The sequence below is a fragment of the Mobula birostris genome, chromosome 18 (genome assembly GCF_030028105.1).
Source record: "Mobula birostris isolate sMobBir1 chromosome 18, sMobBir1.hap1, whole genome shotgun sequence".
NCBI classification, from domain to species: Eukaryota; Metazoa; Chordata; class Chondrichthyes; order Myliobatiformes; family Myliobatidae; genus Mobula; species Mobula birostris.
In genome coordinates, this window is record NC_092387.1 from 49,982,394 (window position 1) to 50,000,323 (window position 17,930).

The 17,930-nt window shown below is 42.8% G+C and overlaps 1 protein-coding gene across 9 annotated transcripts in view; it reads right to left on the minus strand.

Moving 5' to 3' along the window:
• The window catches only part of LOC140212099 (protein transport protein Sec24B-like), a 90,587-nt gene that overhangs the window by 51,489 nt on the left and 21,168 nt on the right, over window positions 1–17,930 (minus strand). The window contains exon 1 of one of the 9 annotated variants that reach the window (XM_072282631.1): window positions 7,813–8,018. The exons of the other annotated variants lie outside the window; for them this stretch is intronic. The gene's annotated coding sequence lies outside the window, so the exon portion shown is untranslated. Of the gene's footprint in view, window positions 1–7,812; window positions 8,019–17,930 lie in introns of those variants that run through there. 9 annotated transcript variants of the gene reach the window in all.

The following is a 17,930-nucleotide window of genomic DNA, read 5'->3' on the forward strand; positions in this document are numbered from 1 at the left end:
GTCATGTTTCGAAAATTAGCACAAGAGCAAGCACAAATTAAAGCTAAAAACAAGTAAGACCTGAGGCTGAGGAAAGATGAAGCCAGAGTAAGGCTGGCCCAAGAGGTGAGCGGAGAGCAGCCAGAGCTTCTCCAGCATTTTGTGTTTGTTGCTCTGGATTTCCAGCATCAGCAGAATCTCTTGTGCCGCCAGACAGGGAGGGAGGAGAATATCCAGGAGCAGCTGGTCAGCAGACAGTGTGGGACTATCTGGGAATAAACAGTCAGACAGTCCAGCAGCAGGCAAAGGGAGGCCAAACTAAAAGTGGAGTCTGGGTGTGAGTGAAAAGCAGACGGATGGGAAGGGTGACGAGAGCAGCAAGTCTGGGTTTAAGCAAACAATTATCTAATATCTTTATCTAATATCTAATATCCTTAGAGTAGTGCAAATACTTTACCAACTGGGACATGCCCTCCTCTCAGTTACAGCTATCAGGGTGAAGGAACAGGAGCCTGAAGATCCACACTCAGCATTTTAGGAACAGCTTTTTTCCCTCTGCCATCAGATTTCTGAATGCTCCAACAACCCACGAACACTCCCTCACTACTTGCTCTCTTGCACAATTGATTTATTTATTTATGCTCTCGATGGTAACTTACAGTAATTGTTACCCATTGCACTGCGCTGCTGCCCCAGAACATCAAATTTCATGACCTATGTCAGTGATAATAAACCTGATTCTGAAGCAATGTGCAAGCCAAAAAGATTACAAGTACACTTCATTATCAATGTGCAAAAAACTGACAAATTTACTAAGCCACCACTGGTGAATAAGTAATTTGTTCTGGTGGTTTTGGTTGTGGGACAGGTGTTGCCTGGTACATCTGCATACTGCACAATTGGACTGTTTAATTTTTTTTACTTAGAGATACAGCGTGGTAATAGGTCCTTCCAGCCTAAAGAGCGTGCGCGGCCCAATGGCACCCATGTGACCAATTAACCTACTAACCCGTAAGTCTTTGGAATGTGGGAAGAAACTCATGTGGTCAATGGGGAGAACGTACAAACTCTTTACAGACAACGGTGGACTTGAACTCCGGTCACTGGTGCTCTAATGTCATTAGACTAACTGCTAGACCACCTTCCATGACCAATTAAACAGACTGAAATGCTCTCACCTTCAAAAACGCAAGCCTCCCTAAAGTGCTAGCCTGGAAAACATGCTCAGGTTTCTGAGACAGAACCAAGCATGAACCTAGTTTCCTCAGCTTCATGCCTTGGTACTGAGTGAGAAACGAAGAGTCCAATCTACTAAATCAAACTAGGCAAAGACAGAGTTGCGTGTAGTGGAGGGCTGATAGAGATAGAAACAGATATAAATTCAAGGATGCTTATAAATATACAGTATAGATTCCAATTGATACTTGCTTCCAATATTTTGAATTGTTTTATTATTGTCACAAGTACCAAGATATAGTGAAAAGTTTGTTGTTCATACAAATCAGAAAATCACACAATGTATTGAGGTAGAACAAAGTAAAATGATAACAATGCAGAATAAAGGGTTAACAGCTAGAGAGAATGTGCAGTGCATGTAAACAATAAGACCCATGCTCATAATAAGGTAGATTGTGAGAACAAGAGTCCACCTTATCATAATAGGGAACTATTTAATAGTCTTACAGCAGCAGGTGGAATCAGACATTTAGCCTGCTAGCTCATGATTCCAGGCTTTTGTATTTCTGCCTGATGGGAGAGAGAAGAAGACAATATGTCTGGGGCTGATGGTGTCTCTGATTATGCTGGCTGCTTTACTGAGGTAGTGAGATGTATAGACAGAGTCCACAGAGGGCAGACTGGCTCCTGTGAAGTGCTGAGGTGTGGCCACAACTCTCCGCAGTTCCTTGTGATCACGGGCAGAACAGTTGCCATACCAGGCTGTTGTAGAAAACAAGACAGGATGTTTTCTTTCATGTATTCAATAAAAATTGTTAAGGGTCAATGGGGACATGACAAATTTCTTTAGCCTCCTGAGGAAGCAGAGACATCAGTGAGCTTTCTTGGCCATAGTGTCTACATGTTTGGACCAGGACAGTCTATTGGTGATAAGACCATAAGATATAGGAGCAGAATTAGGCCACTTGGCCCATTAAGTCTGCTCCACCATTTCATTATCGTTGTTCTATTTTCTCTCTCAGCCCCATCTCCTGCCTTCTCCCTGTATCCCTTCGTGCCCTGTCTAATCAAGAATCTATTAACCTCTGCCTTACATATCAGACATCCCACCTCTCCCGGAAGTTCCGGGAGTCTCCCGCATTATTGATAGCGGCTCCCTGATGCCCGCAAATTATATACAATATCCCAGAAATCAATCTTTTTGAGAGCAAGTGAGAGAGAGAGAGAGAGAGCACGAGAGAGAGAGAGAGCGAGAGTGCGAAAGCGAGAGTGCGCCATGGCAGAGTGTTCCAAAAAAAGAAAATATAAAACGTACTTTACCCCAGACTACACTAAAGTGTACCCCTTCCTAATAGGGGTCAAAAGTAATGACAGTGTTGCTCGCTGCAGTGTTTGCAACAGTGACTTTTCTATTGCCCATGGTGGGTTAAGGCTGTAAAAGACATGTTGAGGTGAGTTTAACAGGTGTCATTCGTTCATTAGCATAGCTAACGTTATTTAAACTAGCTGGCCAGCTGCTAAGGAGCTACCCTATTGCAGACATCCCACCTCTCCTGAAAGTTCCTGGAGTCTCCCGCAAATTGATGGTGCTACCTCCCTGAAATGAGTTTTTGCAGGGTGGTTTGTCTGAAATATACCCAATGAATTGCCCTCTGCAGCCGCCCGTGGCAACAAATACCACAGATTCACCACTCTCGGGCGAAAGAAATTCCTCCTCATTTGCATTCTAAATGGATGTCCCTCTATTCTGAGACTGTGTCCTCTGGTCTTAGACTCCTCTACTATAGGAAACATCCTCTCCACATCCACTCTATCAAGGCCTTTCACCATTCAATCGGTTTCAATGAGGTTCCCCCTCATTCTTCTGAATTCCATAGAGTAGAGTTCCAGAGCCATCAAATGTTCACTCCTGGGAAGTTTAAGCTCTCAACCCTCTCAAACTAATAAATGTTGCAAATAAACAATAAGATTAAAATGTATTTGAATGCAAAAGAGGACAAAGAGTTGGAGCAATAGAAAGAATGAAACTGAGCCAAATACAGTATGCATCATCTTGCAGTACAGATAGATCAAATGTTTGCAAATCTCCCTTGTACGCTCCCCAGTGGGTTTATAGTAGTTGATGATAGCTCTGATTTCAGAGGGAAATGGCATATGAAACAGACACACCATCCTCTAACCAAACCTTACAGATGGCTGAATTAGTTTAGTTTAGAAGAACATCAATCATTCATACCAGCAGTAGATTGTATCACATTCCCACTGCAATAATCTGCTCATTTGCCTCCTGTTGGCATAGCTACAAAAATAGTTACATGCACAGCTGAGTCTGGAGTCAAGCACAAGCTGGTCATCCCTGTACAGACCCACTCAAATCCATCACAGACAGTCTGATCTATCACTCAGACGGAGAAGACTCCAGTGTGATTTCAACAAGGCATTGCTCAAAATCACAGTAAAGAGGACTTATTTGGCAATTAAGACCATAATACATGGAGCTTAATTAGACCATTCAGCCCGTTTAATCATCCTATCATGGCCGATTTATTAACCCTCTCAACATTCTCCTGCCTTTTCCCCATAACCTTTGATGCCCTTACTAATCAAGTCCCTATCAAACTCCACTTTCAATACACCCAATGACTTGGCCTCCACAGCCATCTGTGGCAATGAATTCCACTGATTCACCACCTTCTGGCTAAAGAAATTCCTCTGTTCTAAAGGGATGTTATATTCTGAAGTTGTGCCCTCTAGTCCTGGACTCACCCACTAAAGGAAACATCCTCTACACATTCACTCAATCTCGGTCTATCAACTTTGACAGGTTTTAAATAAATCATATGTAGCATTGTTACTGGTGTGATGCAGCAAGCGCAGCAGTTAACTTTCACGTAACATTCTCCTGTACACAACAATGGGAAAATCACCAGATCACCTTATTTTTTAAAGGCTGTATTTGGTGGCAAAATTGAGTCAAGTAAGTTGTATCTGATTGAGTAATTCTTATGCCACTCAAACCTGCTGACCAAGCCAGTATAATTCATCTTATGCACAGAGTTTAGTGTAGCTATCATTGTCACTCACTACAGTTTTCTGCAGAAAATACCTTGTTTTCATTGAAGGAATTTGCTGTAGTTTGTGGTTCCTCCGCTCTTTAAATTGTCAATCTCTCAAGTGAATTTACTTTGTCTTTAGTAGATGGCTTGCAGTGAGTCATGTGTTCTGCTCCTCTCCAATTGACTGGCTGATACAATAATGTTAATTTAAATCATTGGGTTTCAGAAAATGCTTTGCTCACAAGTTAGGGTGTTTTTTTTATATGAACTTTGGGCAATGGTAGAAAAGTGGCAAATGAATTAGTCAGCTCTCATACCTCATATCTTTCCTTCCATTGTAGTCTGCAACACCCCTTTTCACATGATTGTTGTGAACTTAAAACTATTTGCAAAGAACGACCATCACATGTACTGGACCTCAGTGCTGGGTACAGAATCACAATCAGGGAAGCATTTGTGAAAGAGCTCAGTGCTGTGACATATCCCAGAGTCATGTTAAGTAGACAAAATGGTCTCCTCCTCAAAATTTATCTTGTGTGACTTGAATCAAGTTGGATAAGTTGACCCATCTAAATATTTAGTGTCATTACAGCCTAAGTAGCTTTATTTAGCTCTGTGCTCAGCCTTAAGCCATAATGCTATAAGATTTTGAATTGCTTACTTCAATTATCCTTCAGGTAGTTAGCATTAATGACATCAAGAGACTGCAGATACTGAAATCTGGAGCAACACACAAGGTACGGGAGGAACCAAGTACCATCTATGGAGGGAAGTGGACAGCCGACATTTCAGGCTAAGACCCTTCATTGGCCATGGTTGCTGGTATCAACCTTTTCTCATAGTCTGAAGATTGTGGGTTCTAGTTCCAACTCAGAAAATGCAGCTCAAAAGTCTAGGCTGATATCACAGCTGCACTGAATGTTGCCCTCTCTACTTTCCCAAGTATACTAATGATCCCTGTGGCACTATTGCAAAGAAAGGTAGTGGTGTCCTGCCTAATATTTATCCCTCAATCAACATCAGTAAAGCAAATTGCCTTGATTTCACCACATAGTTGATTTTAGGAGCTAGCAGTACCACAGTAACTGGTTGCCATATTTTCTACACACTAAATACTTCCTTGGTTGTATATTGCATTATGACATCCAGGGAATGTGAAAGTTGTTAGAAACATAGAAAACCTGCAGCGCAATACAGGCCAATCGGCCCACAAAGCTGTGCCAAACATGTCCTTACCTTAGAAATTACCTAGGGTTACCCATAATCCTCTATTTTTCTAAGCTCCAGGTACCTATCCAGGAGTCTCTTAAATAACCCTATCGTATCCGCCTCCACCATCATCACCAGCAGCCCATTCCACGCACTCACCACTCTCTGTGTAAAGAAAATTTACCCCTGACATCTCCTCTGTACCTATTTCCAAGCACCTTAAAACTGTGCCCTCTCGTGCTAGCCATTTCAGTCCTGGGAAAAAGCCTCTGACTATCCACATGATCAATGCCTCTCATCATCTTATACACTTCTATCAGGTCACCTCTCATCCTCTGTCGCTCCAAGGAGAAAAGGTCAAGTTCACCAAACCTATTCTCATAAGTCCAGGCAACATCCTTCTAAGTCTCCTCTGCACCCTTTCTGTGGTTTCCACATCCTTCCTGTAGTGAGGGGACCAAAACTGAGCACAGTACTCCAAGTGGGGTCTGACCAAGGTCTTATATAGCTGCAACATTACCTCTCGGCTCCTAAACTTAATCCCACAATTGATGAAGGCCAATGCACTGTATGCCTTCTTAACCACAGAGTCAACCTGCACAGCAGCTTTGAGTGTACTGTGGACTCAGACCCCAAGATCCCTCTGATCCTTCACACTGCCAAGAATCTCACCATTAATACTATATTCTGTCATTATATTTGACCTACCAAAATGAACCACCTCACACTTATCTGAGTTGAACTCCATCTGCCACTTCTCACTCCAGTTTTACATCCTATCAATGTCCCGCTATAACCTCTAACAGCCCTCCACACTATCCACAACACCTCTAACCTTTGTGTCATCAGCAAATTTACTAACCCCTCCCTCCACTTCCTAATCCAGGTCATTTATTAAAATCATAAAGAGTAGGGGTCCCAGAACAGATCCCTGTGGCACACCACCAGTCACCGACCTCCATGCAGAATATGTCCCGTCAGCAACCACTCTTCATCTTCTGTGGGCAAGCCGGTTCTAGATCCACAATGCAATGTTCCCTTGGATCCCATGCCTTCTTACTTTCTCAATAACCCTTGCATGGGTACCTCATCAAATGCCTTGCTGAAATCCATATACACTACACATTAACTGCTCTATCTTCACTAATGTGTTAGTCACATCCTCAAAATATTCAATCAGGCTCATAAGGCACAACCTGCCTTTGACAAAGCTATGCCGACTATTCCTAATCATATTATGCCTCTCCAAATGTTCATAAATCCTTCCTCTCAGGATCTTCTCCATCAATTTACCAACCACTAAAGTAAGACTCATCCACAATCCTCCAATCTTCCGGAACCTCTCCCGTCCCTATTGATTATGTAAATATCATTGACAGAGGCTCAGCAATCTCCTCCCTCACCTCCCACAGTAGCCTGGGGTACATCTCGTCCGGTCCCGGTGACTTATCCAACTTGATACTTTCCTAAAGCTCTAGCACATCCTCTTTCCTAATATCTACATGCTCAAGCTCTTCAGTCTGCTGTAAGTCATCCCTACAATCACCAAGATCCTTTTCCATAGTGAATACTGAAGCAAAGTACTCATTAAGTACTTCAGCTATCTCCTCTGATTCCATACACACTTTCCATTGTCATACTTCATTGGTCCTATTCTCTCATGTCTTATCCTCTTGCTCTTCACATACTTGTAGAATGCCTTGGGGTTTTCCTTAATCCTGTCTGCCAAGGCCTTCTCATGACCCCTTCTGGCTCTCCTAATTTCATCCTTAAACTCCTTCCTGCTAGCCTTATAATCTTCTAGATCTCTATCATTACCTACTTGTTGTTTAATTTTTTTGTTGCATTCAGTATCCAGTCTAACTCCAGCCTCTCAAAAAAAACATTCTACTAACTGAAAGCTTGCAGCCTATGATCACTTAAAAACCCTAACTGAGAGAAAAAAATTAATTATTTGGTAATTAATAACAATAGTATAAATTCAGAGAATCATTCTTAGGGTTAGAAGAGAAGTAATTTAAAGAATATTACAGTGTAATTTTGACAATATCCTAAGAGGCAACCCGAGCAATTGAGAGAGCATTGAAGTACTGAGCATGTCTGTAATTTAGTTGGTACAGTAATGCACAATAATATAACATTTTTCTCACAGAAGCCTTATCAACAGTATGCAACAAGACAATAATAAGATAAATGAGCAAGATCATGGTCAAAAGAGTAGGTTTCCCTTTGCATATTAAATGAAGAAAAAGAGATTCAGAGGCTTAGGAAATTACAGAGCTTAAAATCTCAACAGTCAAAGAAAACGCCATACATGGTGATGAAATTAAAATCAAGGGTGCTCGAGAGGCCTAAGTAGGTAGAGCATAAGAGGACTTGGAAAGTCACAGACCTGGGGAGATTAAAAATGTTTACCACACATTGGACTGAACACCTAGTCCAGCAGATAGTCATTAACTATCTGGTAAGCACAAATCTGGTCAGCTGCAGTTGTGACAGGCAAGATCCACTTTATGGCTTCAGCCTCCACAAGATTCCTGTTGCTTGAGTTTCTATTCTGTGCAAGAAACAATTTTCTATCTGCGCTAACCTGCCTAACTGAAGGACACTTTTATTCTTAACATAACCAGTTAACTTAGTTCAGTATGTATTTCTTTATAATCTCTTCTTCCATAAATCTTCTCAATGGATTAAGTGCATTCTGTCACCATAGCAACATTCATTAGAGCCAACCAATTAAAGAGCAGCTCCACTTTTAACTGTTCCCTCACCATTACATCTACAGCTCTAGAGTTCCTACCTACCAGAATTCTATTCCCCTTCTTTACCTTAACTATGCACGAGACTTATTTATCACTTATAATTCTATCTCCATATGATATTGAATGGTATCAAAGTACCTGATGTAACATCGATAACAAATAAATAAATGATGCTAAATTATTTGAACGTGACTAAAAAGGCAATGAGCTCCATGTGTACACAGCAAAAATAATATTAAATATAAAGGTGAAACATTGGAGGTTAAGCAACAAATTTATTGGATTGATGAAGGGAATGAAGACAAAATAAAGGTTAATTCATCACCTTCCATACAGTTGCTTGAGGTTAGAAAGACGAAGACATGTTTCATGACTAGGGGCATCATTAATACATTCTGTAGTGAATATGGGAAGAATTTCTTCATTCAGAGAATGATTGGAATAAGTACCTCACTATTACGTTGAATTAAATAGCATTAATCCTTATCAGGTGAAGCTAATATGCACAGTAAAGGAACAGAAAAGAGAGTAGTCGAGTTGGATGAGGTAGCGATGGGAGGATGTGGGGTACACACATGGGAAAGGCCTGGTTGAGCTGAATAGTTTCTTTCCATACTGTCTTTCATTGGAACCCCCTTGAGACTATGGGTTGAAAATGTCATAAGATCATAAGATATAGGAGCATATCTACCTACTCCTCTACCTATCTTTGTATCATCAGAAAATTTAGCCACAAATCCATTAATCACATAGTCCAAATTATTGACATACATCGTAAAAAGTAGCAGTCTCAACACCGACCCCTGTGGAACTCCACTGGTAACCGGCAGCCAGCCAGAATGGGATCTCTTTATTCTATAAGACCATAAGATAAAGGAGCAGAAGTCGGCCATTCGGCCCATCGAGTCTGCTCTGCCATTTTATCATGAGCTGATCCATTCTCTCATTTAGTCCCACTCCCCCGCCTTCTCACCATAACCTTTGATGCCCTGGCTACTCAGGTACCTATCGATCTATGCCTTAAAAACACCCAATGACTTGGCCTCCACTGCCGCCCATGGCAACAAATTCCATGGATTCACCACCCTCTGGCTAAAACAATTTATTCGCATTTCTGTTCTGAATGGGCGCCCTTCAATCCTTAACTCATGCCCTCTCGTACTAGACTCCTCCATCATGGGAAACAACTTTGCCACATCCACTCTGTCCATGCCTTTCAACATTCGAAATGTTTCTATGAGGTCTCCCCTCATTCTTCTAAACTCCAAGGAATACAGTCCAAGAGTGGACAAACGTTCCTCATATGTTAACCCTCTCATTCCCGGAATCATTCTAGTGAATCTTCTCAGTACCCTCTCCAACGTCAGCACATCCTTTCTTAAATAAGGAGACCAAAACTGCCCACAGTACTCCAAGTGAGATCTCACCAGCGCCTTATACAGCCTCAACATCACATCCCTGCTCCTATACTCTATTCCTCTAGAAATGAATGCCAACATTGCATTCGCCTTCTTCACTACCAAGTCAACCTGGAGGTTAACCTTAAGGGTATCCTGTACGAGGACTCCCAAGTTCCGTTGCATCTCAGAACTTTGAGTTCTTTCCCCATTTAAATAATAGTCTGCCCGTTTATTTCTTCTGCCAAAGTGCATAACCATACACTTTCCAACATTGTACTTCATTTGCCACTTCTTTGCCCATTCTTCCAATCTATCCAAGTCTCTCTGCATAGTCTCCATTTCCTCAGCACTATTGGCCCCTCCACCTATCTTCGTATCATCAGCAAACTTAGCCACAAAGCCATCTATTCCATAATCTAAATTGTTGATGTATAATGTGAAAAGAAGTGGCCCCAACACAGACCCCTGTGGACCACCACTGGTAACCGGCAGCCAACCAGAATAGGATCCCTTTATTCCCACTCTCTGTTTCCTGCCAATCAGCCAATGCTCTATCCACATATGTAACTTTCCCATAATTCCATGGGCTCTTATCTTGTTAAGTAGCCTCATGTGTGGCACCTTGTCAAAGGCCTTCTGAAAATCCAAATATACAACATCTACTGCATCTCCCTTGTCTAGCTTACTGGTAATTTCCTCAAAAAATTGTAATAGGTTTGTCAGGCAGGATTTTCCTTTAAGGAATCCATGCTGAGTTCTGCCTATCTTGTCATATGCCTCCAGGTACGCTGTAACCTCATCCTTGACAATCGACTCCAACAACTTCCCAGCCACCGATGTCAAGCTAACAGGTCTATAATTTCCTTTTTGCTTCCTTTCCCCCTTCTTAAATAGTGGAATGATATTTGCAATCTTCCAGTCCTCCGGAACCATGCCAGAATCTATCGACTTTTGAAAGATCGTCGCTAATGCCTCAGCAATCTCCACAGCTACTTCCTTCAGAACGCGAGCGTGCATTCCATCTGGTCCGGGAGATTTATCTACCTTTAGACTATTCAGCTTCCTGAGTACTTTCTCTGTCGTAATTGTGACTGCGCACACTTCTCTTCCCTGCCACCCTTGAGTGTCCGGTATACTGCTGATGTCTTCCTCAGTGAAGACTGATGCAAAATACTCGTTCAGTTCCTCCGCCATCTCCTTATCTCCCATTACAATTTCTCCAGCATCATTTTCTATTGGTCCTATATCTACTCTCACCTGTCTTTTACTCTTTATATAGTTGAGAAAGCTTTTAGTATCCTCTTTGATATTATTTGCTAGCTTCCTTTCATAGTTAATCTTTTCCCTCTTAATGACCTTCTTAGTTTCCTTCTGTAAAGTTTTTAAAGCTTCCCAATCCTCTGTCTTCCCACTAATTTTTGCTTCCTTGTATGCCCTCTCCTTTGTTTTAACTTTGGCTTTGACTTCTCTTGTCAACCACGGTTGCATCCTTTTCCCATTTGAAAGTTTCTTCATTTTTGGAATATACCTGTCTTACACCTTCCTCACTTCTCGCATAAACTCCAGCCACTTCTGCTCTGCTGTCTTTCCCGCCAGTGTCCCTTTCCAGTCAACTTTGGCCAGTTCCTCTCTCATGCCACTGTAATTTCCTTTACTCCACTGAAATACTGACACATCAGATTTCGGCTTCTCTTTTTCAAATTTCACAGTGAATTCAATCATATTATGATCACTGTCTTCTAAGGGTTCCTTCACCTCAATCTCTCTAATCACCTCCGGTTCATTACACAATACCCAATCCAGTACAGCCGATCCCCTAGTGGGCTGAACAACAAGCTCACTGTTTTCTGCTGATCAGCCAATGCTCCACCCATGCTAGTAACTTCCTGTAATTCCATGGGCTTTTATCTTGCTAAGCAGCCTCACGTGCAGCACCTTATCAAAGGCCTTCTGAAAATCCAAGTACAGCACATCCACTGCATCTTCTTTGTCTACCCTGCTTGTAATTTCCTCAAAAAATTGCAGTAGGTTAGACAGGCAGGATTTTCCTTTCAGGAAACCATGTTGGCTTTGGCCTATCTTGTCATGTGCCTCCAGCTACTCCGTAATCTCATCCCTAACAATCGATTCCAACAACTTCCCAAACACTGATGTCAGACTAACAGGTCTATAGTTTCCTTTCTGCTGCCTCCTACCCTTCTTAAATAGAAGAGTAACATTTGCACTTTTCCAGTCATCCTGTACATCAGGGATCCCCAAACTTTTTTGCACCGCGGACTGATTTAATATTGACAATATTCTCGCGGACCGGCCAACCTGGGGGGGGGGGGGGGGCGGTGGTGTTAATCGCGACCGGAACATAGGTGATAAGTCAACTATAAGTCACTTATCAGTGGCTAATACACTCAATTTTGTTTCTAAAAGGGTTTATCTAACGAATTTAATATTAAACACACAGCACATATTTTCCTCGCATGAATATAGTGATAAGTCAATTATAAGTCATAAGGGGGTTCCTTATGACCAGTCTATTCCGCAATTTAGTTTTCGTTACATTCATTGCAGAAAACTCCGCTTCGCAGAGATATGATGTTGGAAATGGAAACAACATTTTCAGTGCTTTTGTGGCTATCTCGGGATATTCAGCCTTGATTTTGATCCAGAATGCTTATGTCAAACATACTTTTCAGCCCACCGTCATTTGCAAGCTCAAGGAGTTGATCTTCCCACGCTGACATGGATGATTCACCAGGGACATTCACAAATGGGTCACGGACCCATTCCTTTGCACGTCTTGGGTCATTTGCGGTTGGGAAGTAACGCTCAAATTCTGTCGACAGCGAAGATAGGTGATCGCGCACCAGCTGTGAGTCTCAGTCTCTCCCAAATTCCCAGCTAATGTTGGGAACATGTCAGATATGCCCCTGTCCACTCGCCGTCCCCACAGTTCCAGTTTGGCTGTGAAAGCAGACACTTTTATCTGCCAACTTGAAGACAGCTGTCATTCTCCCCTGAAGTGACAAATTGAGTTTATTGAGCAGGTTGAAAATGTCACACAGATAAGCAGGTTTTGGTATCCACTCCTCATCACTGAAGTGTGCTGCCAGTGGTGACTTTCTTCTTGAAAGAAATCTCTGTAGCTGCTCTCTTATCTCAAAAACCCTGGCCAGGTCTCTCCCCCTTGATAGCCACCTGACTTCAGTGTGTAAGAGAAGGCGTTTGTGCTCTGCAGCCATTTCCTCACAAAGCTGCTCAAACAGACGTGAGTTAAGGGCTTTTGCTTTGATGTGATTGATAACTTCAACAAAGTCACTCAATACGCTGTTAAGATCAGGTGACATTTTTCGGCTAGCAGCATTTCCCTGTGTGTGACAGTGTGTAGACTGGCATTCAGGAGCAACCTCTTTGACTCGGGTAGTGAAACCAGGCTCGTTAAGCCGTTCCAACAGCTGTGCTTCAATGTCCTCCGCTATGTCATCGATTCTCCTTGAAACTGTTGTCACTGAAACAGAAACCTGTGCCATCTTGTTAGCTGCAGCTTCTCACAACAGTTCACAGCACATGTCCTTGGCAGCAGACAGAATCAATTCTTCACCAACAGTGAAAGGCTTCTTAGCCTTAGCAATACGGCTAGCCACTAAGTACGACACTCTCAGAGCAGCAGCATTTGTGGAGGTGGTAGCTCTCGGCACTTGCTTCTGTTCCGCCTGCTCACGTTTTTTCCGCTCAAAAAACTCAACGGGTTTGTCTTTAAGTGCAGGGTGCCTGGACTCAAGGTGCCAAAGCAGTTTTGAGGGCTTCATTGCCTCATTAGACAGCTTGTCTCCACATATCACACTCAGGGGGCTTGGAGCGTGCAAGTCACCGGTTGCAATAAAGCCATATTTTATGTACGACTATTCGTATTTTCTGTTGAAGGAAGCTTTCTTTTTTTTTGCAGTCTCAGCCTCAGCTGAGAAGATACTAAAAGAAGATATCATCTGCGTTATCATCATCGTTAGGCCTTTTACGTCCCTTACCATCTCTTCCAAAGAAACTCTCAAGCGACGTTTGTTTTTTACTCATCAAGTAGTTGCAGGTTAATGACCGACTGATGACCTTGCGTGGGTAATGACCTCGCATGCGTTCAAGTTCAACAGTGGGTGTGACAGGGAATGAGGAAAGATGCAGTTGACTCATATTGTTTCCTTGCGGCCCGGTGGTTGGGGACCACTGTTGTACAATGCCAGAATCTATCAATTCTTGAAAGATCATTGTTAATGCCTCCGCAATCTCTCCAGCTACTTCCTTCAGAACTCGAGGGTGCATTCCATCAGGTCCAGGAGACTTATCCATCCTCAGACCATTAAGCTTCCTGAGCACCCACTCAGTCGTAATTTTCACTGCACATACCTCACTTCCCCGACACTCTTCCCACTCTTTGTCCGGTATACTGCAAATGTCTTCCACTATGAAGACTGATGTAAAATACGCATTCAGTTCCTGTCCCGACGAAGGGTTTCGGCCCGAAACGTCGACTGTACCTCTTCCTAGAGATGCTGCCTGGCCTGCTGCGTTCACCAGCAACTTTGATGTGTATTGCCATTCAGTTCCTTTGCCATCTCTGTTCGCTCATTACAATATTTCCAGCATCATTTTCTATTGGTCCTGTATCTACCCTCAACTCTCTTTTACCCTTTATATATTGTACTTAAAAAAGTTTTTAGTATCTTCTTTATATTAGTCACTAGCTTCCTTTCATAATTCATCTTTTCCTTCCTAATGAACTTCTGAGTTTCTTTCTGCAAGTTTTTAAAAGCTTCCCAATCCTCTATCTTCCCACTAGCTTTGGCTTCCTTGTATGCCCCCTCTTTTGCTTTTACTTTGGCTCTGACTTCACTTGTCAGCCACACTAGTGTCCTTCTTCCATTCGGAAATTTCTTCTTATTTGGAATATAACTGTCTTAGATGTCCCTCATTTTTCGCAGAAACTCCAGCCACTGCTGCTCTTCCGTCCTCCCTGCTAGTGTCCTTTTTCAGTCAACTTTGGCCAGATTCCCTCTCATGCCATTGTAATTTCCTTTATTCCACTGAAATACTGACACATTGGAATTTTGTTTCTCCTTCTCAAATTTCAAAGTGAACTCGATCATATTGTGATCACTGTTCCCTAAGGCATCCTTAACCTTAAGCTCTCTAATCAACTCCGGATCATTGCACGACACCCAATCCAGCACAGCCGATCCCCTCGTGGGCTCAACAACAAGCTGTTCTAAAAAGCCATCCTTTAGACATCCTATAAATTTTCTCTCTTAATAAATATCAGTTTTCAAGAAAACCAGCTAAATGTGTGAAAAATGGTCCAGCTCATTTTGCACTGTTACTAAAGTCTAATTTCACGAACTTACATGTACCAAATTACTTTTTTTAAATGGAGTTCCCTTTATATTTGACAAAATATCAGTCCATGGGCCCCTCTACTGTCCCAATGAGGCCACACTCAGGTTGGAGGAACAACAGCTTATATTCTATCTGGGTAGCCTCCAACCTGACGGCACTCACATCGATTTCCCGGACTTCTGGTAATTCCGCCCCCCCCCCACCCCACCATTCCCCATTCCTTCTCTCACCTTATCTCCTTACCTGCCCCATCTCCTCTCTCTGGTGCTCTTCCCCTTTCTGTTTCTTCCATGGTCTTCTGTCCTCTCCTATCAGATCCACCTTCTCCAGCCCTTTATCTCTCTTACCGATCGACTTCCCAGCTCTTTACTTCTCCACTTCCCTTCTCCCAGTTTCACTTATCACCTACTACCTGTACTTCTTCCTCCCCTTCCCCCACTTTCTTACTCTGACTTCTCATCTCTCTTTTTTCCAGTCCTGATGAAGGGTCTCAGCCTGAAACATCAACTGTTTACTCTTTTCCACAGATGCTTCCTGGCCTGCTAAGTTCCTCCACCATTTTGGGTGTGTTACTTCCCTTTATATTTATTTACTTGTTTCATATGCTGCATGCTTAGCTGTAATCTCACTTTACAAACACAATTTTCATACAACTGAATATTCTTTATCCTTTATCAGACACAAACTGGCTTCACATATAGCATTCTACCAAATATTGAGCAGAAAGGATAAATTTAAAAGGTATTTCTATCAGTGTCTTTCATGAGCTTCCAAAGTATGTCACAGCCTATTAATTGAATTTTGTTAATTATTCCCTGATCTAATCTGGATTCAGATTCTGGATCATTGGGACCTCTTTTGGGGCAGGAGTGACCTGTACAAAAAGGATCGGTTGCACTTGAATCCCAAGGGGACCAATATCCTGGCGGGGAGGTTTGCTAAGACTATTGGGGGGAGTTTAAACTAGGATTGCTGGGGGTTGGGAATCAAACTGAAGAGACGGAGGAAAAAAGAAATGGTTGGCTCACAAATAGAGAAAGCTTGGAGACAGAGCGAGAGGGAGGATAGGCAGGTGATAGTGAAGGGACACACTCAGACCAATTTTGAGATGTGTCTATTTTAGTGCAAGGAGTATTATGAACAAAGCAGATAAGCCTAGGGCGTGGATCAGTACTTAGAGCTATGATGTTGTGACCATTACAGAGACTTGGATGGCTCAGGGGCAGGAATAGTTACTTCAAGTGCCAGGCTTTAGATGATTTAGAAAGGACAGGGAGGGAGGCAAAAGAGGTGGGGGCATAGCACTGTTGATCAGAGATAGTGTCACAGCCATAGAAAAGGAGGAAGACACGAAGGGATTGTCTACGGAGTCTCTGTGTGTGGAAAGTTAGGAACAGGAATGGGTCAATAACTCTACTGGGTGTTTTTTACAGACCACTCAATAGTAACAGGGACATCGAAGAGCAGATAGGGAGACAGATTCTGGAAAAGTGTAATAATAACAGGGTTGTTGTGGTGGGAGATTTTAGTTTCCCAAATATCGATTGGCATATCCCTAGAGCGAGGGGTTTACATACATAGAAACATACATAGAAAATAGGTGCAGGAGTAGGCCATTTGGCCCTTCGAGCCTGCACTGCCATTTATTATGATCATGGCTGATCATCCAACTCAGAACACCGCCCCAGCCTTCCCTCCATACCCCCTGACCCCTGTAGCCACAAGGGCCATATCTAACTCCCTCTTAAATATAGCCAATGAACTGGCCTCAACTGTTTCCTGTGGCAGAGAATTCCACAGATTCACCACTCTCTGTGTGAAGAAGTTTTTCCTAATCTCGGTCCTAAAAGGCTTCCCCTCTATCCTCAAACTGTGGCCCCTCGTTCTGGACTTCCCCAACATCGGGAACAATCTTCCTGCATCTAGCCTGTCCAATCCCTTTAGGATTTTATACGTTTCAATCAGATCCCCCCTCAATCTTCTAAATTCCAACGAGTACAAGCCCAGTTCATCCAGTCTTTCTTCATATGAAAGTCCTGCCATCCCAGGAATCAATCTGGTGAACCTTCTTTGTACTCCCTCTATGGCAAGGATGTCTTTCCTCAGATTAGGGGACCAAAACTGCACACAATACTCCAGGTGTGGTCTCACCAAGGCCTTGTACAACTGCAGTAGTACCTCCCTGCTCCTGTACTCGAATCCTCTCGCTATAAATGCCAGCATACCATTCACCTTTTTCACCGCCTGCTGTACCTGCATGCCCACTTTCAATGACTGGTGTATAATGACACCCAGGTCTCGTTGCACCTCCCCTTTTCCTAATCGGCCACCATTCAGATAATAATCTGTTTTCCTATTTTTGCCACCAAAGTGGATAACTTCACATTTATCCACATTAAATTGCATCTGCCATGAATTTGCCCACTCACCCAACCTATCCAAGTCACCCTGCATCCTCTTAGCATCCTCCTCGCAGCTAACACTGCCACCCAGCTTCATGTCATCCGCAAACTTGGAGATGCTGCATTTAATTCCCTCATCCAAGTCATTAATATATATTGTAAACAACTGAGGTCCCAGCACTGAACCTTGCGGTACCCCACTAGTCACCGCCTGCCATTCTGAAAAGGTCCCGTTTATTCCCACTCTTTGCTTCCTGTCTGCTAACCAACTCTCCACCCACACCAATACCTTACCCGCAATACCGTGTGCTTTAAGTTTGCACACTAATCTCCTGTGTGGGACCTCGTCAAAAGCCTTCTGAAAATCCAAATATACCACATCCACTGGTTCCCCCCTATCCACTCTACTAGTTACATCCTCAAAAAATTCTATGAGATTCGTCAGGCATGATTTTCCTTTCACAAATCCATGCTGACTTTGTCCGATCATTTCACCGCTTTCCAAATGTGCTGTTATCACATCCTTGATAACTGACTCCAGCAGTTTCCCCACCACCGACGTTAGGC